Here is a 22365-nt window from a genome sequence, read left to right as displayed (position 1 = left end):
AATCAGTTCATCTACTTTTATGTCTATGAAGTCTCAAATATTTCACTATCTTCATACAGCAAAATTTTTTCCATTACTGAAATGTCAAACTCCAACATGCAGTTGCTTACGCTGAAATACTGCATGAGCGCGTATTACAGACTGCTTTGAAAGTCTAAGTAACTTTCAGGATAGCCTCTTAACAGAAATTATCAAATGAAACACAGAAGTAACCACTGATGCCTATGACTTTAGATTGACAGTCTTACTGCTTTCCAAGTACTTCTCAGATAAGCAAAGCAACATAATTCTCAAAAACTCCCAGTACGAAGTGGTTATTATTTGTGCAAAGGTTTCTCTAAATATGGTACTCGCGTATCTATACATGGAGGCATGAATGAACTCTCACTGTTCCACCACTGCTTCAAGCACCAAAGGTTTTTATACAGAGTGGTACTGTAGCTTGTCACACACTATGATAAAACAGAGAGACCTCAGTACTAAACAATTAAATAATATACTACAGTACGGTTTTTCACATAGGAAGCCAAGAAAAAGAAAAATTTATGGTTCCCATGATAACTACAGCTTGATTGTGATACTGTTTTATACTGTATATTTGAACAAACGCATCAATTTACAATTGATGGGGAACTATAACTAAAGGACACAGTCACAAACTTTGTCTCACTCTTAAATAACACTGGCATTCAGAATAAATTTCCATGCCACTTGTACAGCTTGGTAAGGTGACTGGTTTGCTGGCAAGAAGAAAACAGGCTATAAAAGCGTATAAACTGTATTTATCAAACAACTTCTCTGAAGTTATGGTGAAGCACACAGGGCTAAAATGCTGCATTTTAACTAGATTATGGACTATTTCAACATCCAACAAATCATATTACATTCAGATTTGTCCATGTTGTATTTGCTTTGACTATACCATGACTCACAGCTACTAATGAAATCCATTAAATATATTTAAGCTTAGCATTTCTAAAAAAACATCGGTAACAAAAAACATTATTGGAGTTCTTACTTTCAAAGACAATGCATGAAAATGAGGAAGCTGGGTAAGAGAAACAAAATGAGAATGTCAGACAAAACATTTGTAGACAACAGACAAAGAATATAATACTGAAAATACAGAGACCCAAGAAAAATAAAATGGTCACAGTTACATCACAAGCTCAGGAGGCTATCAGGAAGAACATTTTTCATCAAGAGGGGTGGGGGGGGGGTGGGGGGGGAAACAGGAAAAAAACCCCCTTGCAAGTAGAATTGCAAATAAAAATTATGTTCATAAGAGTGCAAAGTAATAAAAGGTCCTTTCACAAACGTCAAGTATACGAAGCCTGCTCAAAAAAATCAATCAGGCTAACATTTAACCAAGATATGAAATAAATACTCCAAGAAAATAAACAAAAAATTAAGTTCTTGGGATCTACTGTCACTGAAGAGGCTGAGGAAGGCTTTCATCTTTTTCTGCTGCATAAGGCCTCAGAGGTAGTTTTGGTCAAACCAAAGCAAACAGTCGCAAGACAGTATTCACCTAAGAGGTCTGATAAGCTGAAGGATAAAACAGGCTCTCTGTCCACTACACCATGTAGAATCTTGGTGTCAAACGGTGCTTTCATGTCAGTGGTGCACCAGTTTTGAAAGACAGTCACACCTTCAGACTACCAAGAACTACAGACCAGCAAGTCCAATGTCTCGGCAGGGCAAATAAGTAGAAGACACAAGAAACAATGTTCATGGGTGCGTAGCAAAGTACAGACTACAGAAGTGACACTGATGTTTCCCATAGAAAAGTTCTGTCTTACTAGTACATGAGAATTCTTCAAAGCAATTGATGCACGGTCAAAGTCTGAGCTAACTTGGATGACCAAAACACATGCCAGCTGCTGAACCAAGGTCCTCCACTAACGGTTCCTAAAGAAACTAAGCTACAACAGTGAAAGAGGGAAGGTCTTCACGTGGGTAAGTAACCAGTTCAAAACAAGAAAAAAACCCACACACATTAGGAAACATCATTTGACTCTTTTCCAGATCTATGACAAGACCTGTGTTGTTTAGCATGGACATAAAAGACCGAGAAACAGGTGGTGAGCCTTGAAGTGAGTTTGCCGATAATATTAACAATTCATTTTGCTAAAACTGAAAATCAACTATGCAGGAAGCAGCAGACCTTCATCGTACCTGGCAGAGGTGTAATAAAATGCAGATGAGATTCAGCATAGGGAAATAGAATGCAATGCACCCGAGAAAATACAATCCAGCTGTTTTACGTACATTTTACTGAGCTCTGAGCTGATTACCTCATTCTCAATTAAGATTTGGAAGCTAGAACAAACAGATCTAGGAAAAGACGATTTGTCAAAAGAGTAAACTGAAGCTAAGTATATTTAGGGGAAAAAAAAAAAAAAAAATCAAACCACAGAATTGTAACAGAGATGAGACGCACCAGTCTGTGAGGTGCCCACATCTTGCCGCGGTGCCAGTGTTCGCTCTGCCCACCTCCACTTCAAGAGTTAAATCACTGAAGGACCAAAGCAGGGTGATGGGTATTCAAACACCCTTTAGAATCTCCAGCCTTGAGAAGGGACAACCAGGGAGAGAATAAGAGAGTCTGCTAAGTCAGGAGTGGCACGGAGCAGGTAAGTAGGGAACCATTGTTTCCTTTTTCTTTTAACAAAGCAACTCGAGAACATCAAACAAAACTAGCAGGTGGTAGGTTCAAAATAAAACAAATAAAAGGAAGCAGTTCTTCATACACTGTGTACTTAAGCTGCTGAACTCATTGCCACAGTCCCAATGGAAGCCAAGAGTTTACACAGACCAAGACGACTAGATTAATTCATGCAAGAAAAATTCATTAAGTGTTACTTATCACTTTTTCCAAGGTAATTCTGAGCTGCAAAGTTGCAGAGGTGAAAGGGGCTTGCTCTGTTTCTGGATAGCCTCCACTGTAGTCACTGTGAAACAGGATTTTGGATGAGACAGACCCTTGGCTTCAACTAGCAAAGCCACTCTCTGGTACTAAAAAAGCAAGATTGTATTCGTAACATGGTTTTAATAGCTCTTGACAAATCTACCACTTCAATAATACACAATTTCCAGTATATCGTTTCATCTTCCTTTCATGAAGAAACTGTATTTCAGTCGATGTTATCAGTACTTTAAGAACGCAGATGAGATTACAACATTTGAGAGGACCACAGCATCAATGAGACAAAGATGCCCAAAATAATGATTATCAGACTCCACTAAAGTTCTGCCATTCCTGTATAAAAGGTTACCCTAGTGCAACAACAAAAAATTCAAAGAGTTTCTGATCTAGTTTTAATCCCTTGAGGAAGAAGAAAAAAAGTAGGTAAGAGTAGTAACAAAAATGCTGAAAATACTACACAGTGCAGCACAAGCATTACGCTACTCTGTACCTACAGTGGTCCTTAAATTCAGTTTGGGAATAACTCAAAGTTATGTTATATGTGGAAATTTTCAGAATACTGAACTTGTACTAAAAACATTTTTTCACATTTGAAGAGGAAAGAACTAAAAACAACACTAAGTGGTGAAAAAATTAAAATAATCATACTTTTTCTGATTTAAACAGCAGTTGTAAGAGATAATATCAACTCAAAGCACTGGCCTGAAGTTTTGCTGCTGTTATAAAAAGGTACTTAAAATAACTACAACATATTTAGGTTAAGCACTTAAAGGAATTACTGGAAGACCGAATTCAATCCTTCTCCAACCCACAAGCCACTGTGCAACGTCTTAGCTGCTGAAAACAAACCCTCTGTGTTACCTGTGAAGTAGGGATCATGGTCATCTCTTAAACTAGGGATACGATTTTTTTTCCCCTTGACAAATAGAGAAGACACGGCGCTCGCGGTTGCGAGCACTGGAAGAATTCCACCTCTTGGCATCTTCCAGCCCTTGCTGCTTCCTCCAACGCAAGAAAGGTGCTGCTGCCGTTCCATGCAGAGCACAGCCCAAGCCTGAAGGCAGCAGCCTGTGCCCAGTACAGGAGAGGTCTTCCGCTAAACCTCCCTCAGACGCAAGGCAGCACAAGCCCATGGTTTATTTTCAAAGAGTCTTAAGGATCAAAGTTCTCACAGGTACAGCAAAACTCACCATAACCCCCAGATCACACACAACAAATTCCCTACCCTTGCCTGGAACCACACAGTTCTTCAAAGAGATTGTTCGGTTGTAGTTTAGTTTAGCCAAGTTAAATACTTGACTTGAGATGGAAGAAGAACCTCACAGAAAACATGAGTCAAAATGGCTAATAACACGGCATTGAATAGAAAGCATATTATCTAAACTCGATTTCCACTCCTAAAACTAAGCTCTATGTATAAGAATCACAGTCTATTTGGCAGAGCTTATTCAGGAAACTGTGTAGGAAAAGGGGAAGGCTTACAGTCCCTAAACTCGATACACAAAATATGATTGTTTAGAATTGACTCCTGAGAAAAATATTTAAATGAAAAATATGTAAATTCTGAAAAATAGCAAACTACTCAGACACAGACTCTGAACACTTAAAACAGATTTAAGTGTTAAATATCAGACCAACTCTGCTTTTAAGGATAGTATTTATCTACTTCATGAGAGCAGTAGCAAGGCAAAATTAACATTTGGTAAAGAACCATGACCATCTGATGAGAGCTGCCAGACAAACAGCAACTATTACAAACCCCAATATGACAGACCTCAAAACACATCATTACAAACCTGGTGTACCAGTTTGGAGTAGAGCTCAGGTTCGTGGCTTCTGACCATCGGCTCAGGCCACCAGCCTTGAGAAGAAGAAATACCATCCAAACACTCAGAGGGGCATGCGCTAACCAGATATTTTTGCCTTCTATCGCTTCCATGTGTAACTGAGACAGCATCAAATTCATGGACTGGATGTGAATGTACTTTTCCTTATGTAGGTATGTATAGCAGAACTAAGTGCTCAAAACTCCTCCTGACCTTTCAGCGAGCCTTGTGCTTTTGCACAGACCATACATCACCAAGTCAGCATCAGCAAGTGGGAACATACCCCTGCTGCTCCTAATTTCCCCCACACACTTTTTTTAGAGGCAACACTGATTCTCAATTCCTCTTAAGCCCTTCCTGTAGCAATGCCCACCACTCCAGACACCTCCTAATTTAATCCACTGGAATAAGCAGCCTTTAAATTAAGGTGTTACAAGGTCATATAGCAAGCAAGATGATCAGATTAAAGAGGAAGTGGAGTTAATACTGAGTCACTATTTTAAGTTCTGCGTTCAAGACAACAGCATGATAGCCTTTCAAGTGTAAACCAGTCTTCAAGCAGGAAGGCTAAGAACTTTAAAAAAAAAAGTTTTCTTTCTTTTTTAAATCTGAACATGAAATGCAGGAAAAAAATTCATCAGACAGACAAGATCTGGTCCCAGGGACAGATGTTTTACAGCTGTGCTTTGGGCTTCCTAAAGCCCATTAGAGCTAGCACATCCAGTTCCTAATGTAAACAAGCTGCTTTTAGTAACTACAATATTCACTCCGAACACACACAATGCTAGTTAGGGCCACCACTCCTCATGGTTTTCACCAAAAGCAGTTTGCAACACCCTCGATGCCTCGAGTAACTCCCCTCCAGCTTCTCCTGCTGTCCCCTGTAGGTCCTGAAAAGGAATTTTTTTAGATTAAACCTGCAGAGAGGAATCTAGATGATGGACCACATCGGGGGTTTTTTTGATAACTATGGTAAGTATTTACCTTCCATTAAGGCACATACAATTGCCCAAATCTTGAGAAAAAGAGGAAAGAAAGCATGAAATTCCACTCTTCCACCTGCTAAGAAGCTCCCTTCTGCCATCCTGCAGGCAGGTTGCACAAACAACTTCACAGAATAGCCAGGGCTCCTCAGAAACCCAGCAGCTCCTCGTGCCACGTTCCCGCTACGCTGAAAGAGTCACCTCAAGCGGGCAGGTGGCCTGAGCAGGAGCTGCAGTCAGGATCCCTGATTTTTTTGTAAGGTGTTTAATTCCTCTGCTGAGCTACATGGTGTAAACTGCCTGTTCCTCTCTCTGGAGAACAGCAAGAGTATAGTATTACAAGAGTAACTAAGCAGCATGTTATTTTACTCACAATATAATTTTTTAACCAATTTTAAACAAGTAACTGTGTTCATTTTGCTGTGAGAAAACTTCAGACTGCGACAGGAAGTAACAGTTTTAGCCATCTACTATTACCAAGAACTCTCATACCTTCTCAAACTAACACGAATAATTGAGGTACTTAAGATAAAACTCTGAATAACTGAATCCACTGAATTAAACATTAATTTCATAAAATTTGAGACATACAAATTGACTCAGAAGGTCAATGCGCCTAATGGAGAACTTCAAGCTTGCAAAAAAACCAACCAAACAAAACACCATACACCCTCCCCAGCAATATACTTTCTTGTGAATAAATTGTTCTAAAGATTAAATACATTAAATACTTTGAATCTGAAATCTCAGAGAAGTCATTTATACGTTAGTAAATCTTTAAGGTTTCTGTTGTACCTCAAGAAGAAAACTGATTTCTGGGCAGCAGATTATTAATTCTAACAAACTGTTTATAGCATGCAATCCATACCATCACTAGAATAAACAAATTTTAATATCAATTTGAACTCAGGCCAGCACATTTTTCTTGTGGTGTCCTTTGCTACATAGATGATTACTCTGTTTCTCCCATGAAGGTTCCCAGGCAACTGATCCAATCCACTTGCTCACTGCCACCAAAATGAAAAGATGAAAAGGCCTTGCTGCTCTCCAAGCCACCGGCCCCTTAGCACCAGCTCTGGTGTTCATCAGATCCTTTTATGAGCATGGCTGATTCATTACAACAGCAAAATGCTCTCCATTTTACTGAGTTATTTTTCTGCCATTTTAGTGAACTGAAGTGGTTCACAGAAGGACCTGACAAGCTCTGCTGCCATGCGGCTGGGAGGAAGGGTACAGAGGGACAAAGGCAGAGAGGAAACTTCTCCTTTCACAACAATATCCAGTTAAATTACCTCACTGCATTTCTCAGACCATACCCTGAGTTGTAAGTTATTAGATGGACCACAAGAAGACATTCGATAGCTTTCAGCTATCTTCAGATCTTAAAAAATACCCTGTTGTACAAAAACTGTCATAATTAAAGCACTCCAGCAGAAAAAAAAAGTTCTTACAAATATAACAGCAAGATAAGAACAACTTAATTAGAAGAAAAGGGCAACGAAAGCTTTGCAGATTTCCCCCTACTTAGGGAAAAAAAAAAAAAAAAAAAGCCCTGGGGAAATGACCACCAATCTCAGTAACTGTTCTGATGGAGAAAAGCTACAAGTATTTCTGATAAGGAGAAAACAGCAAGAACTTTGCCTTTTTTCCTAATGTTGCCACCAGTATCCATGTATACCAATTACACGAAGGCTGACATGCCTGTTTTCAAACTCCAAGAGAAAAACATCTGGAGGGAGGCAGTCGAGCCAGCACGTTGCAAGGTGCTGTACCACAGGCGAGTGACGAAGTGCTCTCAATGCCTGGCCCCTGAGTTTTCTGCCCAGTGACTTCTCTCCAAGGATCGATCTGCCTCGCTCTGTGATGGACTGCCTACTGAGGATGTGCCGTTTCACTTGAGAAGCAAGAAGCGAACATGTATCAAATACATCACTCCCACAGCCAAACTGAATCGATGGCAGCAGCAAACAGGACAGCTCAGCTGCTGGAGTTCTTATCTTGCTATTCCAAGTTCATTGCCTACCTGGCGGCATCTCAAAACAGAAACAACTCAGTATGTACTGATGAGAAAAAGCATCCTGCCCCAAAACACCACCATCGTTACACGTCATCAAATTGGACAAGGGTTTTTCAGCCTTCCTGACTCTGGCTACCAAAAATCTTCACATTGGGCAGCCACAGAGCACACCTCGAATCTCCAAGTGCCATATCTACAGAGCCATGAAGGAAAACAGCAGCAGATCCCAGATGCCACACCAGGGGATGAGATGGGACCTGCAGCCTGCATCCCTCCCAGACGGCTCTGTAACATTCGCCTCCAGGAGCCCCTACCAGTCCAATTCTTCCCACAGCAAAAATTCACATCCCCATACTGCACAGTCTGGTTGTGCCACTGGTCACACGACAATCTCAGTGTGGGAATTGCATGGGACCCACTGACAAGGCAGAGGTTGCCCATCCTTCACCTGGCGAGGCAGGCGGAAAGGCACTCAGGTTCCTTTTCCTTGGGGAGATGGGGCAGGGAAAGGGGACTGGTGGCGGAAGGAGAGAAACAGATCAAGGAGATTAATGTTTTAAATAACTGTGTGAGGGAAATTTCTTACGAGAAGAGCAATGGAAGCAATTCATTTCACCTGCCATCTCTTTTTTGGAGCCAGGGTTTTCTTTTTTAACACCACAAAATTAAGTCATCATTGGTCTGGGTAGGGGGGAGCAGGGGTGTGAGCCATCAGCTTATGTCCTTGAGAACCAGCCATTCACAAACTCAAGTCACCTTAACCATAGCATTTCTCTAAACTTAACTGTGATAAGTGAAATAACACAGAAAAACACTCCCCCTTCCACTTTGTCTTTTTCCCTCCCCAGTTCCAGTGCAACATCTAACACGCTTGACTTCTAAGATTACCTCCTACAACAATTACCAGACCTAAGTTGGAAAGCCTGTTTCTGTTCTAGCGCTGCCTTTAACAAGCTGCTTCTTCCGACAGCAATGCCGTTTCTAGGAAAAAAAAGTTCTTCCTTCTGCATGGCTGCTACAAAGTTCAAATCCTGTTTAAAATACAAAAGTACATTCACCAAGAGTCACTTCTGTGAGGGAAGGCAGCATGGGCTGGGGATTACTGCAGAACTGTAGTAAAGGAGAAGCAGGTGGAACTGATGCAATTTTTTCAGTCACCTCTGATAAGGTTACAATGGAATTAGAGAAGCATGTAACTGCCTTCACTTCCTTCTGTACAGAGGAGAAAAAAAAATAGAAACACAGCAAAATGGCAATGTACCTTCGCAAAGATCAAGATAGAAAGAGAGGGGCAATGAAGCTGAAGCCTGCTTACCACTGCCCCATCAATGAAAGAATGATGATATAACTAAGGACGAATAAGGCTGTACCCCATTCACAGAGCCAAGTGAATGCAAAGCACAGCAGACACCTCGTAACGGTACTGATAAATAAAGTGAATTACTTAGCAGGTCTCTCCCAGACTTACCTCCTGAGGCAGTCCAGAATCCCCTACTTAACTCACTTTCTGAATGATTCCTTCCTAAATCAAGAGAGAGATTAAATTGTTCAATATAAACTCTCAGTTTAATTCTTCACGGTTAAAATAACTTGAGGCAAGAATTATACTCTTAGTGAGAATCCCCTCATCAGAGTTTAAAGGAATCTCTGAACTCGCATGAGCAGTGGCTACAGTGACACAGGCCCTTCGCTTAAGCCACCCTGACGTGACCACACCACCCTGTGAAGTCTGCAAGATCTGCCCAGGAACCAGCACCACAGCCCAAGTGCCTCTCAAACCAACACCCAGATATGACAACCTGCCTGCATTTTGCTTTGCAATAAACCGCCAAGTCCAACAAGAAGCTACTCCAGTCCGATACCAGCACAAACCAGTGCACATCCTCAATAAGCCACAGGATTTGCCTGGATGTATGCCAGACAGTTGAGACAAAACAAAACAAAAACAAAAACAGAACAAAAAGAAAAATCATATTCTGAGATCTTATTTCAAGCTAAAAGTCACAGTTAAGGTTGCTTAGGTATTTCTGATCCCACATGAACAAACAACACACATTCAAATGCAGAAGTAAAAGCAGCAAGCTACCTGGGATGCCAGATTTCTGGACTTCAGATATGCTCTCCTACCCAGGAATAAGTAAGATTTTGATAACATTTGTTATATCCTAAATGACTAATTAAGATTCATCCTTGAAATTTACCCATCTCTCACCTATGGACAATTTCATCTCTGCCTTATCAGAGCAATATTTGAACATCTGTTAGCCTCATCATTACCTCCCTTTCTTTAATCCTCCTTCTATTGAGCATTAAAAACAAAGTCAGTCATATCTCCTTTCTGGTTGTCTTATTTCCAACTTGAAGAGACACTAAACTGCTGTTCCCTACAATCCAGACTGACACACATTCCTGCAAAACATTTTACCAAATAACATTCCGACTTTGGATTTTGATCTCAACAACCACATCGATTAATCCTCTCTGAAGCAAGGAATATTCTCTTATTTTAAGTTATCATGGACTCAGACTTCGCACTTACCAGCTCACCCAAATTGTTAATACCAAAGACTTTAACTGAATTTCTCCGTTCCTGTCGTGTAAGGGTTTGTTTCACATTTCCCCCAGGACAGCAATATCCCAATGCTTTCTGTGATGAAGACTTCTTCTTGTTTTGTCCTATCGCTGATCTCTAAACTTCTAAAATTCCAGCCTTCAGTTCAGTTTTAGTTAGTTTTCTCTTGAATGCTCTTTCCAAAAATGACTGGTATGGTGTTCCTTTGCACCTAGAGACTGCCCATTTAACAAACCCTGTTTACCCTGTAAATAAATCCACAGGCTTCCTGTTTCAAGATCCAGGACAAAAGTGCCTTTAATAAAGTCTTCCTTGGACTCGCTCCAAGGTTCTGATCTGCTTTACCACCAGTGACATAGTTCTCGGTCTCCAAACCTTCTCTACTCCTTTAAAAACGTCACAATCCCTCACAGGAGCTCCTGTCCATACCCCAAATGTCTCTGCTTGGCAAGGGACGTCCCACAGCAGCTGTCCCCACCTCACGAGAAGCGGGATGGGAATCGACTCTGCCCGCTCGCAACTGCTTTGTGCACAGAGCAAGAAGATGAACTATCACGGTTGCATTTCTCAACTACTGAACCGCGTGGGAACGCCGTTTTCACGAAAACACGGTTTGACGTGACGAGAGGCCGCTCCTCTTCGACGGGCCGTGAAGAACCATCGGGAAGTCGCCACCGGGCCGCAGCGCCCCAGCGGCCTCTGCTCCGGCCCCCCTGGCCACGCAGCGCCCGGGGCCTAACGCGGCATTTCGTCGGGCTTTGGTGCAGCCAGGCAGCTCTTCCCACACCAACGAGAGCATCCTCCACGCTTCGGGTAGAAAGCGGCGTTATTAGGAGATGAAACGCGTGTTTATTTTGCAACGCGTCCTCATTATCTGAGGCTGGCAAGAAAAAGCAACTTCACTAAGCAAACAGAGGGTAATATAAATTGGAAGGAAGATTAAAAACCCAATAGGAAAGAAAGGCATAACCTGAAGAGGAAGAAAAATCTATGGTAAAGCTGAGGGGAGGCAAGAAAGAGAAAGAAATAAAAGGTTTAGATTTCAGAGCAGGGATGGTTTTGCTGCGTAAAAGGAATCATACTTTGTACATCTGATGTACACCTCCGTAAAATGCTTCAAGAAGTGACGCTTGCTTTGTAACAGAAATCAAAATAAACGGTGGGGCAAGACAATTTCTTTCAAAAAATCCCTAAGAAGAAATCTTAAAGCCAGCTACCTGTTGAAGTTCTTGCAGTAAACAGAAAGCTCAACTGAACGGCTTAAAAAGTGACTCAATGACATTAAAGCTAAAGTGCTTCCAAAACTATTCAGCATTGGATTCTCCACGTGCTGGCTGCTCTGAGGCAGGTAAGCTACCGCACTGCTCACTACCATCCCCAGCCCGCATTTAAATGAAGCCCGAAAAGAATAACCTCTAGGATCAGGACCATACACGTGAAATTTAATTTTCCTCTCAGAACCATTAGGAAGGAGGCAGACATTTTGGCTGCAACGACTTTTTCCAGACAATTGATTCTCCAAGTTATTTATTCCCCACCATTCCCCTCAAGGCCCTCTCGTCACAGCAATTGCCTATGTCAGAGGAAGGTTGGACGCAGCTCCCATGAAAGCCAAGCAAAACCACACCCAAAGTAGCTATATAGGTCACTACAAAGCAAAGCCAGCCCTACATTGTGCCAGCAAGGGCTGCTGGTTAGTTCCTACACGCCAATAAGCTTTCAAAGTCACGCATCATCATGCTCTGCTAATACAGTAGCTTATTTCATAATTAGCACTCTGTCACTGAATTTCAACATTTAAATGAAAATGGTTAAATTTAGTATTTTTTTTTTAAGGAGAATGCATTTGGTGCAACAGTTTCAAAATAATCAGAATGCTTAGAAACCACTACTGAGCAGCATTTATGGCATGAGACAAGCCAACAGCACGAAGATCCTTGGTTTTGACTTGGCTTTTTCTAGGTGCATGTTTACATCTTTGAAAAGTCACAATGTTGGAAGCTAAGAGCTAATCAGCTTTCGTACACTTAAGAATACCCTTAAGAGCTTTGCTGTCATATTCAGGCTCTTGGAATGTGTCCTTCAGGTCATAGCCTCCTTTTTTTTTAATTTTTCTATCATCCCTTCCAACCTCGTTTTCCAAGGAAGAATTTTAGCGTGCAGCTACGATGTGGTATTTTCCACGACCGCTGATCTTGGGTAACATACGAACCACTAAAAGTTACAGTTAGGTTCTGCAGACAAAAAGAAATCAAGAGGAAAAACTGTTCCATCAGGTTTCAGTATCTTGTCAGAATCACAATAAAAACATGGGATGTTTCTGCATGTTGTACCTCACTCCTTCCTCTGAAAGAGTTCTAAAAATAAATTATCCTCAGAGCTTCCCTTTGCCCTTTTTATCACTGCCAAAATAGAGACAATATCTGAGACTTTCTTCCACAAAAATCCAGCGGTTTGTATTTGTGCAAACAAGCTATTCACAGAAATATAAACGGTGAGAAGCAATGAAGTTAACGCCTGTCCTAATGATGAAGCTAAATAGATGCAGTAAATTAATACAATAACTTTTCAGTTGGAAAAGTGAAATCTAAAGCCTCACCTACACACAAAAGACTCATTTGTAAAAAAGACAGTTTAATTATTTACTAAAATGTGCAGCGCTCTCATGCATACAGGGAACATAAAAATAACATAAAAGTATCACCCGTGTTACTTACGGGCACCCGTTAACCAGCTCATAAATCTGAGCAGTTAGTGATCTGTTCATAGCAGACAAATACAAAAGGGTTTGGAAGCCAGGACTGAAGGGAACTGGGGGAAAGGAGGATGTTCAGACACACACAAGTTGGCACGCAGTTGCCCGTGTCCTTGCTGGCCACACAAATTTATCTGAACAACGCTAGATTCACGAGAGCAAGTACCAACCAGCAGACTCTAAAAGCTTTCCCTCTGAAAATTAACGTAAAAACTAGGTGAATAGGCAATAAGGGACAGAGTTAAGGCACGGGATTCAAGGCAACGCATGTGTTTATTTCCATCCTGTTCCTTTCTGGTTACTTTTTTCCTCCTCCCACCTTAACAACCCTTACATATCACACCACACACGACAACCAAAACACAAAACCCAACAGCCAGCTGCTGTAGGATGCCATGGACATGGCAAACCACAGAGCCTCACTGCGAGATCTCAGCAGCTCTTTGAAAACCTGCGAAGCTCCCGTTACTCAGCCCTTCCACCTTTTACAGAAAAACCACGCCTGGGTTGGTTTTTGGTTGTTTGTGTAGGCTTCAAAGCCACGTATCTTTACAACTACAAATCCTCCTCCAGCGAAGGGCGCAGGCCACGTCAGAGGGGACAGACCCGGGGCGCAGGTCCCTGCGCTGACACTGAGCGGCCACCGGCGCCAGGCCCGGGCCTACACGTCACCTTGTCACTGTCCTCCCTCCGCTCCCAGCAGCTCCGCCGCCCCTCACAAATAACTTCACTAGCAAAGTCCTAATATTCGAGCACTAATGGGAAATACCACGCATGGTCATCAAAAGCTATTTTAGCACAAAACAACTAATAACTCGCGCGAAAAAAAAAGCTTCGCTCGGGTTAAGTGACCCCTCTACGTGGGTGGGGAAGGCCTCGCGGTGCTCCTTCCACCTAACTCTTCAGGTTTCCGCATCACCCAAATTCAAAAGAAAATGGTCACAAATCAAACCTCCCACCACTCATTTCATTGCAAGAAGGAGCATTTGCACTGTACTTCATTTTGACTGGTATTCTCCCAACACGGCGCCCTTAGAAATTGTTATTTTCCTAAAAGGACTGCGTGATCTTCACCTGTGACCAAAACTTTCCTTAATTACTGAAAAGGCAATAAAATCGGTTTGGGTTTCAAATCTGAGCAAGTTTCTTCCACTGTTTAAATAACCTAACCAGGATTTACAAGTAATAACAGAAATATCATTACATTGTTAAATATTTAGTAAGATATTTGGTCAAATATGATCATCCAAGTAGTACCAGTGAATCACTAATACAGTTAAACTTGCAATCACAAGCATTTAATGCTGTTCTGAGAGCCCGTTCTACATCTTTCATGACAATCTTTATATGTTTCTTCTTATTAAAAAGCTCAAAAAAGACTGAAAATAAGCAGTTTACGTTAACAGAGACGCAGGACAGGGGATGTGTGAATCTGCAGTATTTTCCAATGCTATAGTAGGGGAAATTTTGTTTTGCAAAACTGTTTCAAAACTTCAAATGATGTCTCACACAAAAAAAATAATTACTTTTTCCAAGCAGTTGTGGTTTTATCCTAGAGGAAAATAGCACACTATCAAAAGGATCTCTGTGAAACCCTGAGTGCATTTACAACACCAAACAAGAGGAAACAAGCAACATTCCCGCTTTTAGTAGCTGGAAATAGGAAAATGTAAAGAATGTAATTGTTCTAATCACCTGTTACAAACCTCAGAAACAAATGGTTAATTTTCCCCAGGACTGCATCTGATTTTAAAAGGCATTACCAGATTTTTTTTCCTGCGGCTGTTAAAAAGGCAGACCTCTCAGAAGAAGCCCTCTCCAGTCTCCTCACCGTTAAGTTCGCCAGCAACCCTGCCATCTAGAATGTGTTTTATGCAGAGTAACTGCCTTTTTTTCTTTTTTTTTTTAATTAAAAAAAAAAAGAAGTGTTGGAAACTTTCAGGATAGAAACTAGAGAGCTTCCAAGTTCCTCTTAGCAGCGCCTGGCAATGTGAAGGAGAGAGTTCTGCAAACGTGCCCCAAGCATCCAGCTACATTTAGCTTTCAGCCTTTTTATTATCATTGTCAATGAATGGGCCCCAGTCAAATTAAAGCTGCCATTTTAGGTTAAAGACTAGAGAGCCTCTGTTGTGCAACAGCGAAGACAAAAACACTCCAAGCGACAGATGCAGCACTCTCATTGGAAAACGATGGATTTCAACTTTTGTAAAAAAAGAAAAAATTAATAGTAATTATCGATCATGCTTTTTAATATGAATTATATATTGATACTCACACATTACCGCAAACTAACGGGATTTATAATTGGGATAAATCAGCTACCCATGCTGCTAAGGTCATAGTCATTAAGATTTTTTTGCCGTCGTTAGAATGGATGATCTGTGAGGAAATGAACAGAAACATTTTTTGTTCAACTTGCTTGCTTGTATCTCCGCTAGTCCCATATACCACGAGAAAAGAAAAACAAACAAACAAAAAAGGCAAACACGCTCTCCCGAAAGCCATCTTCCAGGATAAACACAGCTCGCAATCTGCTTTGATGAAAGTAAAATCGAGGCGCACATCGACACAGAAACAAACTTATCGCATCGAGGTTATCCTGATATTCCCGAACCAAAAATCTACTTAGGACCAAGTGGCTAGGGAGGAGAGAAGGGGGAGAAAAAAAAATCGCAAATTTAAAAAAAAAAAAAAAAAAAATCGCCCTTTTCGGTAGTTGGGAGGCACGCTCGGTCCCTTCCCAAACGAAAACAAAGGCAGAAAGTGGGTAAGTGCGGGAGAGTTGCGCGGCGCCGAGCGGCCCCGGCGCTGGGCAGGGAACTCCGGGCATCGCTACTTTCCTTTTGTCCATTGTCTGTTTAAAAAACAACTAGTTTAAACCCGGGCGTCAGCGGGGTGTAGGAGTGAGCCGAGGAAACCGGCTCCATTTCCAGCCCCTGCCCCACAGCCACCCCCTTCCCAGGCACCCTGACCCCCCCCCACCCCCATCAGACACCCACCCGCGAAGGCCGGTCCGGCGGCGTGGGGCCCGCCCGCAGGGGCTCCCCGCGGCGTGGGAGCGCGTCCCCCTGATGTAACGCTACCGGGATAAACGCAGGCAATGTAATGATGGCTGCTCATTGCCTGCAGCGCCTTCTCCCTGAGACTCACTAACAACCCTGCCCCCCTCCCCCCGCCACCGCACACACACACACACACGCACGCACACGCGCTGCCCGCTCCGCGCCGCCCCGCACTGCGCGCCCGCCGGCCCCGCTCCGCTCCCCCCCCCGCCCCCAGCCCCGCGGACCGGCCGCGGCAGCAACCCCCCCTCCCCCCGCCCCGCGCCCTGACCGCTTGGCCTCAAACCACCTTTTTCCGCTCACCCTCAAAATGGCCCGGAACGGGGCTGGGGGGAGCGCCCCGGCCCCGACCCCATGTGCGCGGCGGCGGCGCCACCCGACCGCCCCGACCCGCGGCTGGCTCCGCGCCGGCGGAGCGAGGTGCCCGGCGGGGTGAAGCCCCTATTATGCTGCGTCCGCCGGCACCGCTCCGGCTGCCTTAGGTAGCGTCCTCCCTTCCCTTCCCGTCCCCTCCCTCTCTCCCCCGCTCCCCTTTCTTCTCCGGCCGCCGGAGAGCGCCGGCCGCCCCCTGCCCCCTCCCGGTGCCGCCCCCCTCCCGCCGCCACCGCCGGGGCAGGACGATCCCCCCGCCGCGCGCACCGGCGGCCGGAGCGGCACCTCGTGCTCCCGCCTCCCTCCTCCTCCTCCTCCTCCCTCCCCGCCCGCCTTCCTGCCGCCCGCCGCCACCCACCGCCCGGCCTCCGCTGGGGGTGCCCCCGCTGCGGCCCGGCCCCGGCCCCGCCGACCCATGTGCCGGCGCGGAGCGGGGAGCGCGGCGGGCGGGGCGGTGCCGGGCCGGGCCGTGCGCGGCGGGGAAGCGCCCTCACTTTGTTAGCGCTTGTTGTGCCGCCGCGGCCGCCGGGAGCCGTCGGCGTGGTCAGCGGGGGAAGCGCTCCCGCGGCCATCCCGGCCGGCGCTGGGCCCCGCCGCCCCCGCCCGCCGCCGCGCAGTTTCGCTCAACTTTTCCCGGATTTTTAGTCACCCTCCAAACTTGCGGAGAGGAGCAGGGGGGCGGGGAGGGGAAGGGGCGCCGCCGCTCCGGCTCCCCGGTGCCCTCCCCTCCCCCGAGGCGAGGCAGGCGGCCGGCCGGCCGCAGCACAACAAAAAGCCATTTACACCCGGGGAAGTGCCCCGCTGAGACACCCCCCCCCCGCCCCGCCTCGCCCGGAGCCGCGGCGGGGAGCAGCATCCCCCACCCCCCCGGACCGCCGCCGGCAGCGAGCACCCCCGCTCCGCGCCGCTCCGCCGCGGACGGAGACCTGCCGCGACTCCCCGGCTCCATGGCCGGCGATCGCCCGCCCGCCCGCCCTCCCTCCGCGCCCAGCGAGGTGCGGGGTCACTCACCGGGCCGGTGCGTGGCCGTCGGGGGCCGTTGGGGACCGGTGTCCCCCGCTCGCTCCCTCGCTGCCCTCCGCCGAGGGGCCGGGGAGGAGGAGGGGACACGCTCCGGAGTTGGTGCCGCCGGCCGGGGGGGTGAGGCGGGGTGCGGGTCTCACACACACACGCACGCACACACACACACACACGCACGGAGTTGCTCGCTCGCACCGGGGCTGGGCTAAGAAGGGAGGAGGGGGATCCCTGACCGGGGCGGGCAAAGGAAGGGTGGAAGGGAGGGGAGGGAGAGGAAGGGTCAGCGCGGGTCTCGGGTAGTTTCGAGGTCTCCGCCGGGTCCCGGCTCCGCTTCGCTCCTTTGTGTAATTTCACTCGATTCAAGTTTAATCCGATAGTTCCCGAGCGAGCGCGCCCGCCGGAGCCGAGCCGAGCGCGACACCAGCCAGGCGGCTGCCGCGGCTGCCGCCCCCTGCGCCCGCCCGCCCCCGCCGCCTCCTCCCCTCCCCTCCCCTCCCCTCCCTCCGCCGCCACAAGGCGCGCCCCCGACACCGCCCCCTCCCCGGGGGCGAGCGCCGCCGCGCGCCCCGCCCCCCCGCGACGTCACCGCCCCGCCCGGCATAATTTATGCAACGAGGAGAGAAGGGAGAAGAGGAAAAAAAAAAAAAAAGAGAAAAGACGAAAAAAAACACCACCAACAAAAAAAACCAGCACCGGGCATGGGAGGGGCGGGGGTCACTAACCTCTCCGCCGCCCGGCCCGCCAGCGCCCCACCGGGGCTCCCGCCGGCGGGCGAGGCAGCGCTGCCGCGGGGCGGGGGACGAGGCGCAGGGACACGGCGTCTTCCGTGCGCCTCCCCCGCCGCTCCGCCCCGTCTGCCGGTCACCGGGGCGGGGGCGGGGGGGACACAGCCGCGCACCGCGGGGTCAGCGCCGGGCCCGGGCGGCGACGCGCGTCCCGTCCCGGGAAACTCCCGGTAAAGCCCGGGCTGGGGGGGGTTGGGATGTCCCTGTGTCACTGCCGCGCTTCGAACTTCCCAAACGCCGCGGCGAAGCGAAACCGAGAGGCGCCCCGGGAGGCTGCCCGGTCCCCTGCGGCCTGCCCCGGTCCCGGCCCCGGCCCCCGGCCGGGCAGCGGCACCGCAACCCCGCCCGCCCCCTCTCCGCCTGCCGCCGAGGCGGGGCGGGCCGGGGGGCAGGATCGCTCGAGTCGGCGATTTAGGGTGGACTTTGTCCCGAGCGGGTCGGGTTTTCAAAGGGAAGCGGCCATTAAGCGCTGCCCGCCCGCGGCAGCGGCCCCGTCCCGGCGGCAGCGGGAGCCGGAGGGCTGCAGGGACCTGCTGCTGTCGTGTTTGTGAGCTGTGCGTTCAAATGCGTGATACAAACCGAAACAAACTCATTCTGTAAGTAAATTAGACAAATCCCACCAAAAAGTGATTACCAGCAGCGCGCTTAACGGTCTCCCTGCATCGCTCTGGAAACTAAATAAGCGTCTTAAAAGTATAAAGAGATTAAAATGTAAACCCAGTGTAAAGACACTCAGCACTACAGGAATTTTCAGCGAGTCAATTAACGAGGTAACTTTTTGCCATCGTTTGTAGCAGGTTGGACAAGGAAAAACTAAGTCGTGCTGCTGAGTAGGGGCACCCTCTCACCACTCCTTTTGGGGGGCTATTGGCTGCACCCACGCTCATACCTCTTCTATGGGAAAGAGAGATGGCATCTTCATAGGATCTCCCACACCTTTTCCACTACGCTCTCTTAACACAGAGTCACGAAGCCAGGACCAGGAGCTGGACCTGCTCAACATGGAGATAAAAAGCTCCTCTCACTTCTTGGGTCGTTGGCTCCGTCGATCCAGGCGTCCGTGCCGGTGCTGCGGCCGTGAGGGCCGCTACGGCCACAAAAATACTTCAGGCTTCTCCGGAGGCAGTCTGAAAGTCTTCCACGTCATGTCGTTCACATCTGGCCCGCTCAGTCTCTCTCGGGTTTAGGGGGAAAGCACCTTTTTGGGAGAAGGGACGGTTTGCGGATGGAGAGGCGTCACCACGTCCCGCGCAGCCGGGCCCGCGCAGTCACGCAGAGAGGGGCCGGCAGCCGGGGAGGTGACGCTGTCCCATGCTTTCAACTGAAAAACGTGTTGAAAAGCTGACAGCACGTGATGGTGTGGTATAATACGTTCCCTGTTCTTCACCGTGGTCTTCCATAAAGTTAAAAATAGCAAGTGGAAATAGTGTTTAAAAAAAAAAAACCACAAACTACGAAGCAGCACATGCCCCAAGTATACTTTCACCAAATTTGCTCAGTTTACGATCGTTCTATTTTTAACATGCATTTCTCTACTTTGTGAAAAAAACCCTGCTATACAGAGGTATCCTCCCAAGTTACTACATGTAATCAGTTTCAGTTTTTTCTTGCAGTATTTTGACAGAATGGAGAATAAACAGCCTCCAAACACCCACAAGTCTGTTTTTCTGCCCCTATCATTTAACTGTGCCCCTAATCTGGCAGCCAAGCACCCTGCCGTAGCGTAAACTCACCTGGAACTCCCCTTGCTCTCAAAGATTTACGTTCTCCAAGATTTAGGGGCAGGAGAAACTAATTCTGAGACCAGCTACCAGCAGCCTCACTGCTCCCCCTAGAAACTCGTTTCAGTTTCTTGTTGAGCAGAAATCAGATTGCAAAGCTTCTGAGCATGAAAAGGGTTTAAAGAACATCATGGTGACAGGATGAGGCAATCAAAGAAATACAGCATTTCTTTAAAAAAAGAAGTATATTCACATGGCACCAACAACAAGGGAGCACATGTGTAAGTACTTAGTCAAACGTTTGTTCCAAGGCAAAAAAACCCCACAGTTTCTGGTGTGTGTCTCTTGCTGAAGGCACAGAACCAGATCCCCGGGTCCCATAAATAATCTTTCAGGCCGTGGCCTGTGAAATCAGCTGGCTGACTATTCAGGTAATAAAAATGTGATGGGAGTCTCCCAACGTTTTCCAGCATTAGAAGAAACAGAACCCGCAAAGAGCACTCTCACAGAACGGGGAGAATTACGGCTGCTTTCCAACCCCTCAGCAATAACAGGCAATGGAGAGTGAGGAGAAGTGCTGGCAGGGGTTTCACCACTCCACGGTGGGACACGACCCTGGTGTGGCACGTGTTCATACGCGAGCACACTCAGTGGTAGCACCAGACTTGGACAAAATACATCATTGTGTAGCCGCTACAGAGCAAAAAGGTTTTGAAACCTTAACTCGTGCTTCAGCTGGTCCCCAAAGAGAAAGCTGTAACTCCCCGAGTTACCAACGTGCACTTTGTGGCTCCATAGGAGAGTGAGGAAACAGCGACACGGCAGTTCTTTGTGATTAACCTTATCGGTAACAGCTTATTAAAATAGCCAAGAGATGACAAGGATGACAATTCACTTGTAGCCACCCAGCCCTTTGTATGCTGTTGGGACAAAGTGATCCATGTGATGCAGGCAGCCATTTGGCTTGCAGATGAGGAAGAATTTGCATCAATGGCTGAGAATTTCAACGGCAGTTGTAGAGCAAGGGTATGTGTACCAGCAAAACCCCTGTGAATTGCTACCCTTTACCTAACTAGGTAAACTTTCAAGGTGGGGATAGTTTGTACAAAGCTGAGCAAGTCACTGTGTATGACAGACATAATTACCAGAGATAAGTTAATGTAGTCCCTAAGAAGTTCAGCACAGAGATTACCGAGCAGCATTTACAACCACTTTAAAACACCAGTATTACCAAATGCAAATGATTTAACATCACATGAAAATACAAAGGAAGGTTATTTATTTGGTAGACTTTGAAGAACCAGCATCTGTTTTCGAAGGCAAGTACAGTGAAATGTGACCTCAAGGTCTGGATGGTGTCACTTGGGAAGGCGGCAGATGACACCCCGCAATGCCGAGTCCCCGCACAAGCTGTGCACAGCCAGGCCCCAGCAGTTTTTGTGAGCTCAGAGCAACCCACCCCGCTTGAGAAAAGCTCCGGTAAGTGCATGTGCTTCCTGACCTGCTCAGCACCGCCAGCGTCCAACCCGGGCATCAGCTCTGACAGAAAGTACTTGTGCTTGTGCCATACCCTCCAGCTGCCGCCTGCCAAAAGGCTTTTATGCTTTGCTGAAGGAACTTGCAGCTCCCAAGGAAATTCTGCACAGATGTACCCAAACCTCAACAACTTCTCATCTCACAGCCTTTCTTTTACTTCTGTTTGTGCAAGGAGAGATGTGAAACTGCACCAGGAGCTCAAGCTCCCGATCAAGTGAACTTGTGCTTTGGAGTAGCTGCCCTTCAGGCACTCCAGGTTTGGTTTTGGGGACTGCATTTCGCAGCCTCAGATGAGCTAAGGCAGCACGTTTTGTCCCACGATTGCTGGGAAGTGACTCCGAAAACCAACGACTCTGACACACACTCACGTTTTATTCATCTCTGAACATTGTTTCAGCCAAATGGAGAAGAAGCGAAAAGGATGAATGGTTCCTTTTTCTTTCACAAGCGAAAGTTTTACTCAAAGTTTCTCAAAAAGTAGGCAGCAATGGAAGCCCATGAGATTGAGAGGGTAAAGTGGCCAAAAGGGCACAGAAAATAATGACGTGCCATATGCTAAAGATTATTCCTTTTTTGAGAAGAAATGGTTCACCAGCGTACAGCACACTGAAGTACCGAGGGCACGTGGATTTTGGTTAGTATCAGGAAGCAGTAGACTCGTATCAGAAAGAACAACCTTAACAATCTCAGCAAAAGCTAAAAGCGTTAGGAACACAAGTGCTACAAGGAGCCACCCTGTGGCACCAGCAAGCTAAGCGAACAGAGGGCAAGCCAGGGCAGACACTTG

At 46.7% G+C, this 22365-nt stretch overlaps 1 protein-coding gene across 5 annotated transcripts in view; it reads right to left on the bottom strand.

The window, feature by feature from the left end:
* Positions 1–17945, bottom strand: part of CHD7 (chromodomain helicase DNA binding protein 7) — a 131813-nt gene extending 113868 nt beyond the window's left edge. For 3 of the 5 annotated variants that reach the window (XM_065630317.1, XM_065630321.1, XM_065630322.1), the window contains exons 1-2: positions 17528–17945; positions 15358–15461 (exon numbers count right to left, since the gene is read on the bottom strand). The gene's annotated coding sequence lies outside the window, so the exon portion shown is untranslated. Of the gene's footprint in view, positions 1–15357; positions 15462–16447; positions 16524–17527 lie in introns of those variants that run through there. The other 2 variants (XM_065630318.1, XM_065630319.1) reach the window with 2 other exon arrangements.
* Between the last annotated feature and the right edge of the window lie 4420 nt (positions 17946–22365).

This window comes from Caloenas nicobarica, chromosome 2 (assembly GCF_036013445.1).
Source record: "Caloenas nicobarica isolate bCalNic1 chromosome 2, bCalNic1.hap1, whole genome shotgun sequence".
In the NCBI taxonomy this organism is placed as follows: domain Eukaryota; kingdom Metazoa; phylum Chordata; class Aves; order Columbiformes; family Columbidae; genus Caloenas; species Caloenas nicobarica.
Note: the sequence above shows the minus strand (reverse complement) of the source record. Positions and strands in the feature narration are given on the sequence as shown.